Below are 12539 nucleotides of genomic sequence, written 5' to 3'. Positions count from 1 at the left end.
CAATTATACATCAGTAAAGTACAATCAAAAACCAATGAAAAGAAAAAGAAGTAGATATTGTTTAAACAAGTTAGTACAGAAGTAATGTGTTAAAAAGCATTAGGTAATTAATCTGCAGTGTAAAATGAAAGATTATAACAAATTTAAAGATATGGCTGGCTTTACTTTTTTATCCCAGATTATTTTGATCTACTAAAGTTCTTGTTTTTGTTTTTGTTTTGTTTAGCTTTGTTTTATTTTTTTGAGATAGGCTCTAACTATATAGTCTGCGTGAAGCTGGTTTTGAACTCACTACTACATACAGCTATAAATTACAGGATTTTAAAAACAAGGAGCATAGAACATCTTACTTGCTTGCCACCAGTAATTTTAGTCCATTCAACATTGACAAGTGTGTGTGTGTATGTGTGTGTGTGTGTGTGTGTGTGTGCATATGCGTGTGCGTGCCAGGGTGATTAAACAGTTAACTTGAATACTGGGCCTTAGCAGAGTTTTTCTCTGGCCTGAGATATTGTTCACAGAGCTGCCAGAGCCAAATCCTCACAAAACAGGACAGAAATGTTCAGAACAATTTCAAAAGCTGAGAGGGGAATTGGCTTCTTCACAAGGTCTCTTTGGAGCTCATGTAAGTTTCCAGTGATTAAACCTCATCAACTGCCCCTCTCAAGATTTCTAGCTTGTAACTTTGTAGACAAGAAGAAAGACAGCATTTCTTGATAACTGGAAATCATTTTCATTTCCTTGCACAGTTCCAAGGGCGAGTCTATCTTTAGACTGGTGTTATGAAAGAAAGGGCTGGGGCCGATTAGCATCAAGAAACAAAAGGTTAATGCCTGCAATTTATCAGCAGGTTAATTGATGCTAGGAAGCGTTAAAAGCTTCTGTATCTGAGATTCTAATTTTCCTTGGAAGAGTCAAGAGATGCACCATGTACAGGTGGGCTTTTCCCCCTAGCACCTTGGGTTCCTGGGGGACATCTCAGTGACCAGAGAGCAGCCAGCACTGCCTCCAGAGCAAAGGTACCACCTTTGTCTCCAAGGCAGCCATCCAATATCTCCAGCCCCATCCCCTGTGAGATCTAAGGTCTCTTCAGTGGATACAGGGGCACCAGCAGGGCCATCTCTGCCTCTCAGTGCACTGATAACTGTGAAGGCAGCAAGTGGAGCCATGCACTGGACTCTACCTGCAGTGACACATGCTTCACCCTAAAGGCCCTACTATTTCACCAAGGTCTATAATGCCCCCCAGGCACAAAGGGGTAGCTGTGTGTCAAAGCAAAGAGGGCAAAGGCAACAGAAAGAGACCCAGGTAATAAAACAAAATGAGGGTGGCGGTAGCTGAACCAGGAAGAAGAAAGAGCTTCCTAGAAAGGTAAAATGTGAAGGCTTTATGGCACCTGAGCTACCTAGTCAATGTCTGGGGCTTCTGCTGCCAGATTCCAAAGGCATCATGGAACCTTCATCCATGTGCAATGGTGTTGCCAAGGAATGAATGGAAGGAGAAACTTTTACCAACCACTGATACTTTAAAATGGACTTCATAACGTGAGGCTGTGGAAAGCTGGCTTAGGAAACTGCCATACTCCCCTGACAGCTGTTGGCCAAGGCCAAACACTGGACATCGGCATTAGTGTGGAAAGTAGATTTGTTTTGGTTGGCACAATAAAGACCTCATTTTGAACTCCATGATGTCTTCTTTTGTCTGGAAATGGAAATCACTGGATTCAGATTCCTTCTGGTATAGCGATTTCTGATGTTCAATGTCTGAGCAGTATGTAGAAGCTAGGGTCCACCTAATGGTGCAGGCCAGAAAGGTAGTGGTGCAAGGCTGTCAGCCATCTGCCCTCATTCATGCTCCTCACTTATTCTAGGAAAGACTTCAAATGTTTGTGGAATAGGTGAAGCCCTGTGCTTCAGCTCTCACATATGCCCTCAGCAGGGCAAAGATTTTTTTGCTTTGCCACATGTCAATCAGGTGCCTGAGCCTTCTTTTACATGTCAATCTGTGCACCCTTCATTAAAGAGCTAGTTTTTTTTTTTTTACAAGGAACCCTGCTAAGTCCATTTAGCAAGAATTCTCTCTTCTTGATGCAAGAGGACCCTTGATAATCTGATCATGCGTGTTCTTCCTCCCCACCTTTGGGTCCTGATCACCCTGGACAGGTTCAGCAGCATTCCTGACAGGCTGGCTCAGTCAGAACTCCCCATACTCAATATCTCCTGTAGGTAACTTTCCATCCATCAATCCCGTCTCCCTAGCCATATATCATCATTGTGATGGTGAGATGTCATCTTGACATAATCTAGAATCAAGTGAGAAGAAAGTCTCCATAAGGGACTATCTACATTTGGGGTGGCCTTTGGTCATGTCTGCGGGAATTGTCTTAAGTTAATTGATATGAGAAGACCCAGACCACTGCAGGTGCCACAAGTTCTTAGACTGGGCCTCCTGAACTGTGTAACAGTGGAGAAGGCAAGCTGGGAGCATGTGTGCATTCATTTCTCTCAGCTCCTGACTGTGGCTTGATTAGCTGCTTGAGACTCCTGCCTTGAGTTCCCTGTGATGATGGGCTATAACCTGGAATTGTAAGCTGAAATTAACTCCTTTTTCTCAAAAGTTGCTTTTCATCAGGGTATATTATCTTAGCGACATAAATGAAACTAAAGCACTCACTTTCTCAGTTTGGCTCATAATGTAGCTCTGCGCTGGGGCCTCCTCTTCCTATGTCAATCGTTCAGGGTAGAATTTGCTTCCTCCACCTCACCTGCTGTCTGTTCTGGGCTCTTCATTTGACAAGCGTTTCCCCCAAGAAAAGAAGAGTTAGACATATGCTAGTGTCTGGAGTCCAGGACTTTCTTAAGCTCTTGCTTAAACAGGGCATTCATCAAGAACCACCAAACTATGTGACCCAGCATAGAGGTAGACACCTTTAATCCCAGCACTCAGAGGCTGAGACAAGAAGATTGTGAGTTTGAGACCACACTGAAAGATTGGCTCCTAGTGTGTGACACTATTCCTGGAGAGATGTGAGCAAATGTCTACTTACCACAAACAGGAGACCAGTAACAGACCAAATAAGGATGCCACCAAAGTCCAACTTGGTGAACCACTCAGTTTTATTGGGGTTACTTATGGGCAAGGAGTTACTTATTAGAGCAGAAATAACTCAAAGACAGTTGCATCAATGAAAGCCCACTCCTGTATGGAATCTTCAAGGGTGAATACAATATTCACAGAAGGAAAAACCAGATCAATAACAATACTTTGTCATGTATTTCATAATAAGTAGAAGAGACAAAATTAAATGTTACCGACACAAGAAATGATAAATGTTTGAGGTCTTGGGTGTGCTAATTCCCTTCTTTGATCATTATAGATAGTGTACAAGTATCAAGACACTGTTATAAAAATGGACAGTCATTTCATGTCAAAATTTTTTAAACTATAACTGGATGCTTTTGTCAAAAGCACAAGAAATAATAAAGAGAAAAACTAGATTATTACTCATGGAGTGTGTAGGATGAGTCACAGCACAGTATAGGAAAAGCACTTGTCAAAAGACTGTCACCCCATGGTGCATGGAACACCCTTCATTTGAAGCATGCTGAGGCAAAGCTGAACCACAGGCTGGAGACACCCGCAGAAGGGTGACAGTGCACGCTGAGGAGTCCCGTTCTGCAGGCACTCAGACCACACAGTTTTTAAAAGAGCGGGGGACTGAAACCTGGTGCATGGAGAGCACACGTACCACCTACTGAAGGCTTTACGTGACATTGTTGTGCCCAGAACAGCCACTAGGAAGCTACACAGCAATCCACAGGAAATCTAACATGTGCTTGAAGGGTGGTAGAGAAATGAAAAAGAGGAACCAAGGAAATACCTTCTAGAACAAAGAAAGCCCCAAGGAATTAAAGAGTGAGAAGCCAGCCAGCACCTTCTTACCCCTAAGGGGTATATTTCAAAGCCTACTGAAATCTCAGATAGCAAACCCTGTGGCTCACTGCCTTTTCCATCTTTACCAAGGAGTTTATGTGTTGTCACCATGGTGTTTGCAGCCTGACATGTGACTGAAGCAAAATGAGTGTGAATTCTTTTTCCTCATTTTTGTAGGTAAAAGGTACATTCTTACCATATAAATGCTAAATTGCTAAATACATTTTATCTTCTTTATCAAGCATAGAACTTGTTTCTTTTTACTCATTGCAAGCACTTCCTGGCTTCTTTACAGAACTGGATTGCCAGGAGCATAGTTTTTAGACTCATAACTAAAAAATGTGACCTGAACACAGGAGCTACAAAACTGTGACAGCACATCACAAATAGCTACCAAGTGACTAACAGGCAGATAACATACACAATGTGGATACATTGGACAATTTCCTGGATGATGCGCACCCTGAGTGGGATGGAACAGGGCTGCCTGGGTGTTCATTAGCTACTCAGAAGAGCCTGCAATTTTATACTGATAAATTATTTATGCTTAGTATTTTTAGACCTTCAATGATTGAAAGTAACTGAAACCTCAGAAAGCAAACCTCAAATAAAGGTGGGACTGTGTTACTGAAGAAGGGGACAGAGGTAGCCAAGAGGACCCCACTCCCAGGGCAAGTAGAAGGAGGACTGTAGTGGAGAGCAGGAAGTCATCTGCAGTCAGGGAGGATCAATCATCATCCTCCATGCATAGCAAGTGGCCAGCAGCTCCATCTTCCTGCAGTTCTGAAAGAACACATCCTCCCTGTCTCTCCTCATGCATACACTAGTCTACTCATGCTTCCCACTCATCCAATGGAAAAGTGAGGAGAAAACTTGCAACTTTTTCACTCTTTCTTTGGAGTGATTATATGATCCACGCTTAAGCTTGTCCCCATGATGTACCCAAGTGTTCTCTGCCCCTTGCTCTTTGTCCTTTCATCTTTTATGACTGACCTCTACACTCCTGAATGACCTGGATGAGCTCCTGTGACGTGGTACAACTTGGAGAATGTGTAAAGGCTGTTTCCAAAGTGAGAACATTATAAGTAGAATTTGTGCAGCTTCTTCTGGTCTGACACTCTGAAGACAGTGAAGTCAGGAGTTACCCAGAAGTGGCCAGGGCTCACATTCAGGCTTGGTAATGAAATCAGAAGGGTCAAGGGCAGCCCTTGACCTTGGAGTCCACTGCCACAAAAGAACCTCATGCCCATGACTGAGCCTAAATGCTGAATAAATTGCCATGTGCCTGGCGCCATGTCTAGTGGCTTCTATGAGCTCCAGAAAGTTCCTGATTAGAAATGATAAGTGCGGTTATTTCTATCAAGGTCAATAATCACTGGCCATAGCACTATAGCTCTAAGGAGAACCATATTAAATCACACTTGAATTTGGCAACATTTCCAGAACCTTCAATCATTCTATCAGTTTGAACTGACTGATTCAGTGAGGACAGAAGCACAGATGCATGTATTCCTTCTCCTTTCTTTTCTATTACATGTGCTATTTGACTCTCACCTTCATGAGGCAATGCAAACACACACACACACACACACACACACACACTTAACATTTACACAAAAAGACACATAGATACCCATACACACATCAATCTGGCTAAAAGTGTTTAACACAGTCTAGCACTGTCTCCAGGCTTCTCAAAGTCAAATTAGAAAAATAAAGCTGTGCAGCTCCAGCAAATCAGGCAAGTATTTACTGTTCTGGGCCTGGCACTGTTGGATACCAGGATGTGCTAGTAAAAAGGCAATGCTGTGGGGCTGGAGAAATGGCTCAGTGGTTAAGAACACTGATTGTACTTGCAGAAGACCCAGGTTCAAATCCCAACACCCACATGGCAGCTAGCAATCATCTGTGTCTCCAGTTCCTGGGGATCCAACACCTTCTTCTGTCCTCCATGGGCATTGCACAATACGGATGCACTTACACACTTGCAGGTATAACACTCATACACCAGCTAACAACTGTCCATAACTCCAGTCCCAGGGGATCCGACAGCCTCTTCTGACCACCGCAAGCATTGCACAACATGGGTGCACTTACCTACATGCAGGCAATATACACATATACAAAATAAAAATAAAAAATTAAAAATAAATAAATAAAAAGGTGATGTTGATTAGCCTGAGCTTACATGGCTAATTGTCACCCCACCTCAATTCTGTTTTTCCTAGCTGTTTCCTTCCTTCCTCCATTTGTCCAGGCCTCCCATTCATCCAATGGAAGTCAGATGAGTCATGTACCTGTTCTAGACTGGAGGATGAAGAAACACAAATTAAGTCCTAGAGTGTCTTAAAACTACTTATCAGCTATGTGGTATGCCCTGGTCACCTCAGCATAACAGTTTAGAAGTGCTATACTGTATGGTACTCATCTTGGTTTGGGGACTTCTGACTCCTGGGGTACAGGCTTCCCCGAGCAGCCATCGATGGGAGGCACAGCCAGGCTGTTCTCACTAGAAGCACTTTAGCCTCAGGTCAGGCCTTGCATGTCATCACCCTTCTGCCCTCTCAGCAGTTTCAGAGCAAATGCATAGCTCTTATTCTCAGATCATGCTCAGAATCACCTTTGACTGGCAATGTCAGGCCTTTGGATACCTGAATTTGGATCCTGGATGACCCCCAAAGGCCATGTGTTGAAGGCTTTGTTCTAGTCTTTGGCACTGCTGGGAGATGATGGAACATTTATAAGGTCAGGCCTGGTAGGGGGAAGTTAAGTTCCTGAGGGCTATGTCCCTGAAGGGGATATTGAGACCCAGCCTCTTCCCCCATCTCTCTCTCTCTGTTGTTCCCAGCCTCCACAAGGCATCCTTTGCCACAGGTTCCTCCATAATATACAGTGCCACTGCAAGCCAAAGCAGCAGGGTCAGATGACCATGGACTGAAACCTCTGAAAATAAACTGTGAGCGAAAATAAACTTTATCTTCTACTTCTGCTTCCCCACTAAGGTAGGCAGGCCTTAGACTCTCAATTATAAAGTGCAATGACGAATCCCACTTTACAGAGCTTACTGTGGTATGAATGTTGGCATCTTCCCCAAACTCATGCTAGAACCTAACAACGCAATTGTTATTGGGAGGTAGAGACTTTGGGGAGGATACTGATGGTGATGTTATAAAGGTTCTCCAATCATAACTAGAATTAGTGCCATTTAAGTGTTTGAAGAGCTTGCCTTGCCCCTTCTTCCATTTGAGGACAGAGAAGGTACCAGCTTAGAGACAGAGAAGGACCTCACCAGACACTGGCTGTATCAACTAGAACCAGACATTGCACTGTACAGCATCCAGAAATTTAAGTAAAAAATTCTGTTTATAAATTTCCTAGTCTACAGCATCCTCTTACAGCAACCTGAAAGGACTGACTCTGGGCTGTGCTGAGTCCAGTGGCATAACCAGAGTCTGACTGAGAGAGCTCACAACATTGCCAAGCAGATGTGCAATGAAGATTCACAGGCAGTTTGACTGCATCTGTGAACAGGCAGCTGGGACCCTGAGACCTAGGAAAGGAGCAGGGCAGCCAGTGAGCCTTTGGCCTTCTGGATCAGAAGGCAGTCAGCCTCATGGGAAGCAACAATCCTCAGACACAAATAGCCTGCAAACTACAGGGTGACCTTGGTATCAGTTCCAGGGGTGCTGTAATGAATACCCCAAATCAGGGGGTGCTCAGGCAACAGGACCTTTTCTCAGTTCTGGAAGCTAGATGTTCAAAGACCAAGGGACTAGCATGGTTGGCTTTTTCTAAGAGGTCCCTGGTGCTTTGCTGGTGATTTCTGACTTCTTTGTTCTGTAGCTGAATCACCTCAGTATCTTTTCCATGGCACTTTCCTTACACATCTGTGTTACATTTCTCCCTTTTTATAAGGACATCAGTCATAGCAGATTAGAGTCTACTCTACTCTAGTAGGACTTTATCTTTACCAATATAATCTATAAAATCCCTATACCAACACTACCACATTCTAAGTCGTGATTGTGGTCTGAATCCGAATCTTAAATAGCATTGTGCATGTTTTCTTAATATCTTAGAGCACAGGAATCAGTCTCCTAAATCTTTCAGACTTGTTAGTGCCATTCACCACTGGCCTCTCCTTACCCAACTCAGCAGATGACACAGAGAGGGTGCCCTGTAACATTTAGTAGATTAATGAACATTGATAAGATATGAGTCACCTTGTCCTCTTCAGTTTCTTAGTGCCTACGTGTAATCAGTCATGTCCAAATTGACACCCTTCTCTGTAGCCCACTGCCACTACTCAGATTCAGAACTTACCATTTCTCACTCTGAACTTCCACAATCCCTAGTATGTCACCTAAACTCGGTCTTGCTAAACCCTGCTGTCATCCTTAACAATGCCACCAGAGGGATTTCTCCTAAAGAGGCACCAGTCACCACTGCCCTGGAACAGAGCCTCACCTGTGGCCAGGCCTCAGCAGAATGCCCCTTGTCCTTCCATGCTCCAGTCTCACTGCAAGTATGCAGCTGGTCTTGGCAAACACATGTGCTTGCCAGCCTCCACACAAGCTGGCCTATGGGCATGTCATCAGGTTGAGACAAAAGATGCTGCAGAGGCTTTAAGTAAGAAGTTCCAACCTAACAGTCCTCTCTGTCATAAAAATGTTTTTATACAACGTATGGATATTCTTGTAAGATGCACATAACACAGCTTGAATTTGCAAAAAGACAGGATAATAGTCAACAGAAGTGGAAAAGTTAAACATGAAAAGAAATAGGGAGAAATTTAGCTATTCACACATCTGAAAGAGTCAGTGTATGACACGCCTGCTGGCAAAGGTCAGCTGCTTCATTATACAGACATCTCAGAGTTCTCATAGCATTGGAAGTTCATGTACATTCACTTCCATGGATATGGTTGTCCATCTTATCAGGTAGCATGTATAATGACATCCGACATAAAGAGATGGGGTGTTCTAACACAAGAGATTACACAAGAGAAGACATCTGTGAGTTTAAATCAAGTTGATCTACATGTGAGACATGCCTTTTAGCAGAACCACACTGATTCTTGAGAGCTGGAAAGCCGAGGTGGGGGTGGTCCTACCATCTTCCAAACAGGGTCTTTGGAAAGTTGACGTGGGCTTCCTAACTAACTCTCAGCTCCATCAGTCATGAGCTTAGGTAACAAGAACAAGGATTTAATATGAGGATTAAAATTTTGAAGCAGTGTACCTCAGTTTGGATCCTGGATGTCCCCCAAAGGCCATGTGTTGAAGGCTTTGTTCCAGTCTTTGGCACTGCTGGGAAATGATGGAACATTTATAAGGTCAGGCCTGGTGGGGGGAAGTTAGGTCACTGAGGCCTATGCCCCTAAAGGGGATATTGAGACCCAGCGTCTTCCCCCATCTCTCTCTATTGTTCCAAGCCTCCACGAGGCATCCTTTGCCACAGGTTCCTCCATAACATACAGCGCCACTGCAAATGAAAGCAGCAAAGTTAGATGACCATGAACTGCAACCTCTGAAACTGTGAGCAAAAATAAACTTTACCTGCTTTAAACTGAGTTATCACAGGTGCTTTGTCCCAGCAATGGACAAGTATTTGCTGATGGTATTAGAACAAGAGATGTCTGTAAGTTAACTAACGAAGCTGTGACCTGAAGCCCTTGCAAAATGTATGGACATGCATGTAAGAGCCAAAGGGTGAAGATGGTACCTCAGTCATTCATTCCTTTGACAAGCATTTACGAGGTCCCTGGACTGGATTCTAGGAAATGAGTACCAGAAAGAAACAGGAAACACTGGGATGGCGGTATATACTTATAATATTCAAGAGTGATTGACTATTTGGCTCTTGTGCTTCCATATAAATTTTAGGATTGTTTATTCTAGATCTGTGAAGAATGAAAAGTGATAACAAGAGGTTAGGCAGATAAAGAAAGACTGTGTTTAATCAATTCATGATATAAGCATATGTTGAAATAGCACACCCAACCCACTAATATGTAAAAGTAGCATGTTAATAAAAACTATAATAACTTAATTTTTTTCAAACCTAATCACATAGCTTTGATGGAATATATTGTAGTAGACTAACAAGCCCTACAACAGCAAAGAGAAAACTCAGATAAAATACAAATTAATAAAATTATTTTAGTAAAGCTAAAAAAGAAAAACAGAGGAAAGGCCCACAGAAATAAACCTTATTTACTTTGAGACACTTCCCCCAGATGTTTGTTCAAGCTAGCGTGGTGTACAAGGCACAGTACTTGGGCAGAGAGCAGCTTCCAGAATGAAGCCAGTAGAGTTTGAAGAAGTAATTGTTTAGGGGAGGAGCTACAGAGTCAAAACGGGAGGAGCCACAAGTTCACAGAAAGCAAGAGCAAAGCCAGGACTGCTGGCACAGCCCTGCAACTCCAGCTCCTCAGACAGCTGAGGGAGAAGGACTGCAAGTTCGAGACTTGCCTGGGCTACATGGTGAGGTCGAGTCCAGCCTTGGAAAATTTGAAAGTCTCTCTCAAAATTAAATTATATTTTTTAAACATTTTACTGCATTTTCATACATCTCATACAACAGTTTTTAATCAAATTTAGACCCCCTCCCACAGCCATAACCCCCCACTCCCGCCTTCACTACTGGACCTCATGTATTCTGCCACACATGTTGTGTTCCATGCAGTCAAACATTTGTAACCAGATGTCCTTCAGTATAAGTTCATCTACTGGAGTCTAGTCAGCCTATCTAGAGATTTTATGGAAGGTCTACTCTCCCTCACCCAGCAGTAATCAGTTTTTCAACAGTTCCCAAGCTAGGGTGGGCCTGCTGCCCATTTCCATCATCCCACTCTGGGCCCTCATCTGACTGAGTTGGCATAGGTCCTGTGCTCAATGCCATAATTGCCACAAGTTCACACGAGCAAGCTTCCAATGGCCTGAAAGCCTATGCTTTCTTAGGTTCATGGACCAACTCTAGCTCTTACAATCTTTCCACCCCCTCTTCCTAAATGGTCCCTGAGCCTTGTGTGTATGAGGTTTAATATAGGAGTCCTATCCAAGGACGCACACTCTGCAGTCTCTTATTCTCTAAAACTTAGCCAGTAGTGATCTTCTGTGTGCATTGCACTCTGTTGTATAAGGAAGATTTCTGGTGAGAGTTGAGAGATGCACTAGTATTCTCTCTAACCCTTGTTCCACTGTATCTACATGGAAAATTAAATTAATTTTTAAAGGGCTGGAGTTACAGCTCAGCCTAGTATGCCTAAGACATTGAGTTTAATCCACTGAAAAGGGAAACCAATGACATAAATGAACTTACAAGTAATGGTTTCCCCTTAATATATTTGCTGAGTTGCAGAGTAAGGGAAAGAGTGAGAATGAATAAAGAACTAAAGTCCCTCAGCTGAGACCTCTGGAGAATTCCCAAGAACAGGGAGACCAGTGCCCAGCTGAGCCTCAGCAAGATAAAAGGCCAGTCTACACCAGTGCAGTTCTGCAAAGAGGTGAGAAAATACCACCACACCTGTGCATTCTTGTGCCCATGCAGCAATGCCTGGCATGCCATGATATAGGGCCAAACACAAAACTCAAAGGAAATGAAGTGAGAATGGCCCAGATACTTCAGTTATTAGATCCAGATTTATTGATTAATGTGTGCAAGAAAGTAGATTTCAAGAGAGGGAACTCCCATTTGTTAGAATCAAACCAAAAATTTTCAACTGAAAAGCACAGTTACTAAACTTTACTGAATAGAAATGTGACTTCCACTGATCACTGAACCCAGATGAGGAGAGACTTAGCATATGAAAAGTGAGTCAGAAAGCTTTGAACACTGGGGCGTGGAGCAGAAAGGGAGAAAGGAACAGCACAAGCTAAAGGGATGAAGGAGACATAGGAGACACTTGTAGCCTTCATGTGACTGGAGTCAGAGAAACAAGAGAGAATTGATGCTGAAGCAATGTATGAAAAATATCCATTTCTTTGTCATGATAGCATGTGAATTTCTTCTTTTAAGCAATTGGGAGTCACTCTATGTGTTCCTATGCTTTTCTGTGACTCTATCCTCATCATAATGAAACAGAATATCAGAATTCATTCCTCAGTTTATTCCTCTTATATAACCATAGCATTGTACCTTGTGATGGTTAACCTTGGTTGTCAGCTTGACTAGATCTAGAGTCAACTAAAACAGAAGCCTCTGAGCACTCCAGTAAGGAATTTTTGTGATCAGATTATTTGAAACTTGAAGACCCACCCCAAACATGGGTGGCACTTTTGGTGGCAGCCTAGACAAAAAGGCATGCAAGAAGGAAACTTGCATTTTGCCTGCTTGCCTTTACTCTTGCTGGCAAGTTTATCTATCCTGTCACTGTGACATTCCTTCACTGATATTAGAACCAACTTCTTCAGGTTCCAAAGTAGACTGAAGACTAGCAACTTTCCAGGGATCTTCCAGGCCTTCAGTGCCAGGTTGGGACTGCTGAGACATTAGCCTTGAGGACTACCTACCAGTTCATTGGTCTCTCCAGTGTGAGAGACAGCTATTGTTAGACTACTCAGACCATAGTGTGTAAACCAAGCTAGTAAATCTGTGTAGTATAT

General features: G+C 43.1%; 1 protein-coding gene across 1 annotated transcript in view; it reads right to left on the bottom strand.

Moving 5' to 3' along the window:
* Gabrg3 (gamma-aminobutyric acid type A receptor gamma3 subunit) overlaps positions 1–12539 on the bottom strand; it is a 749929-nt gene that overhangs the window by 677618 nt on the left and 59772 nt on the right. The window lies entirely within an intron of this gene.

The sequence above is a fragment of the Nannospalax galili genome, unplaced genomic scaffold (genome assembly GCF_000622305.1).
Source record: "Nannospalax galili isolate Female #2095 unplaced genomic scaffold, S.galili_v1.0 scaffold135, whole genome shotgun sequence".
Lineage (NCBI taxonomy): Eukaryota > Metazoa > Chordata > Mammalia > Rodentia > Spalacidae > Nannospalax > Nannospalax galili.
This window is presented reverse-complemented; position numbering and strand designations above follow the sequence as displayed.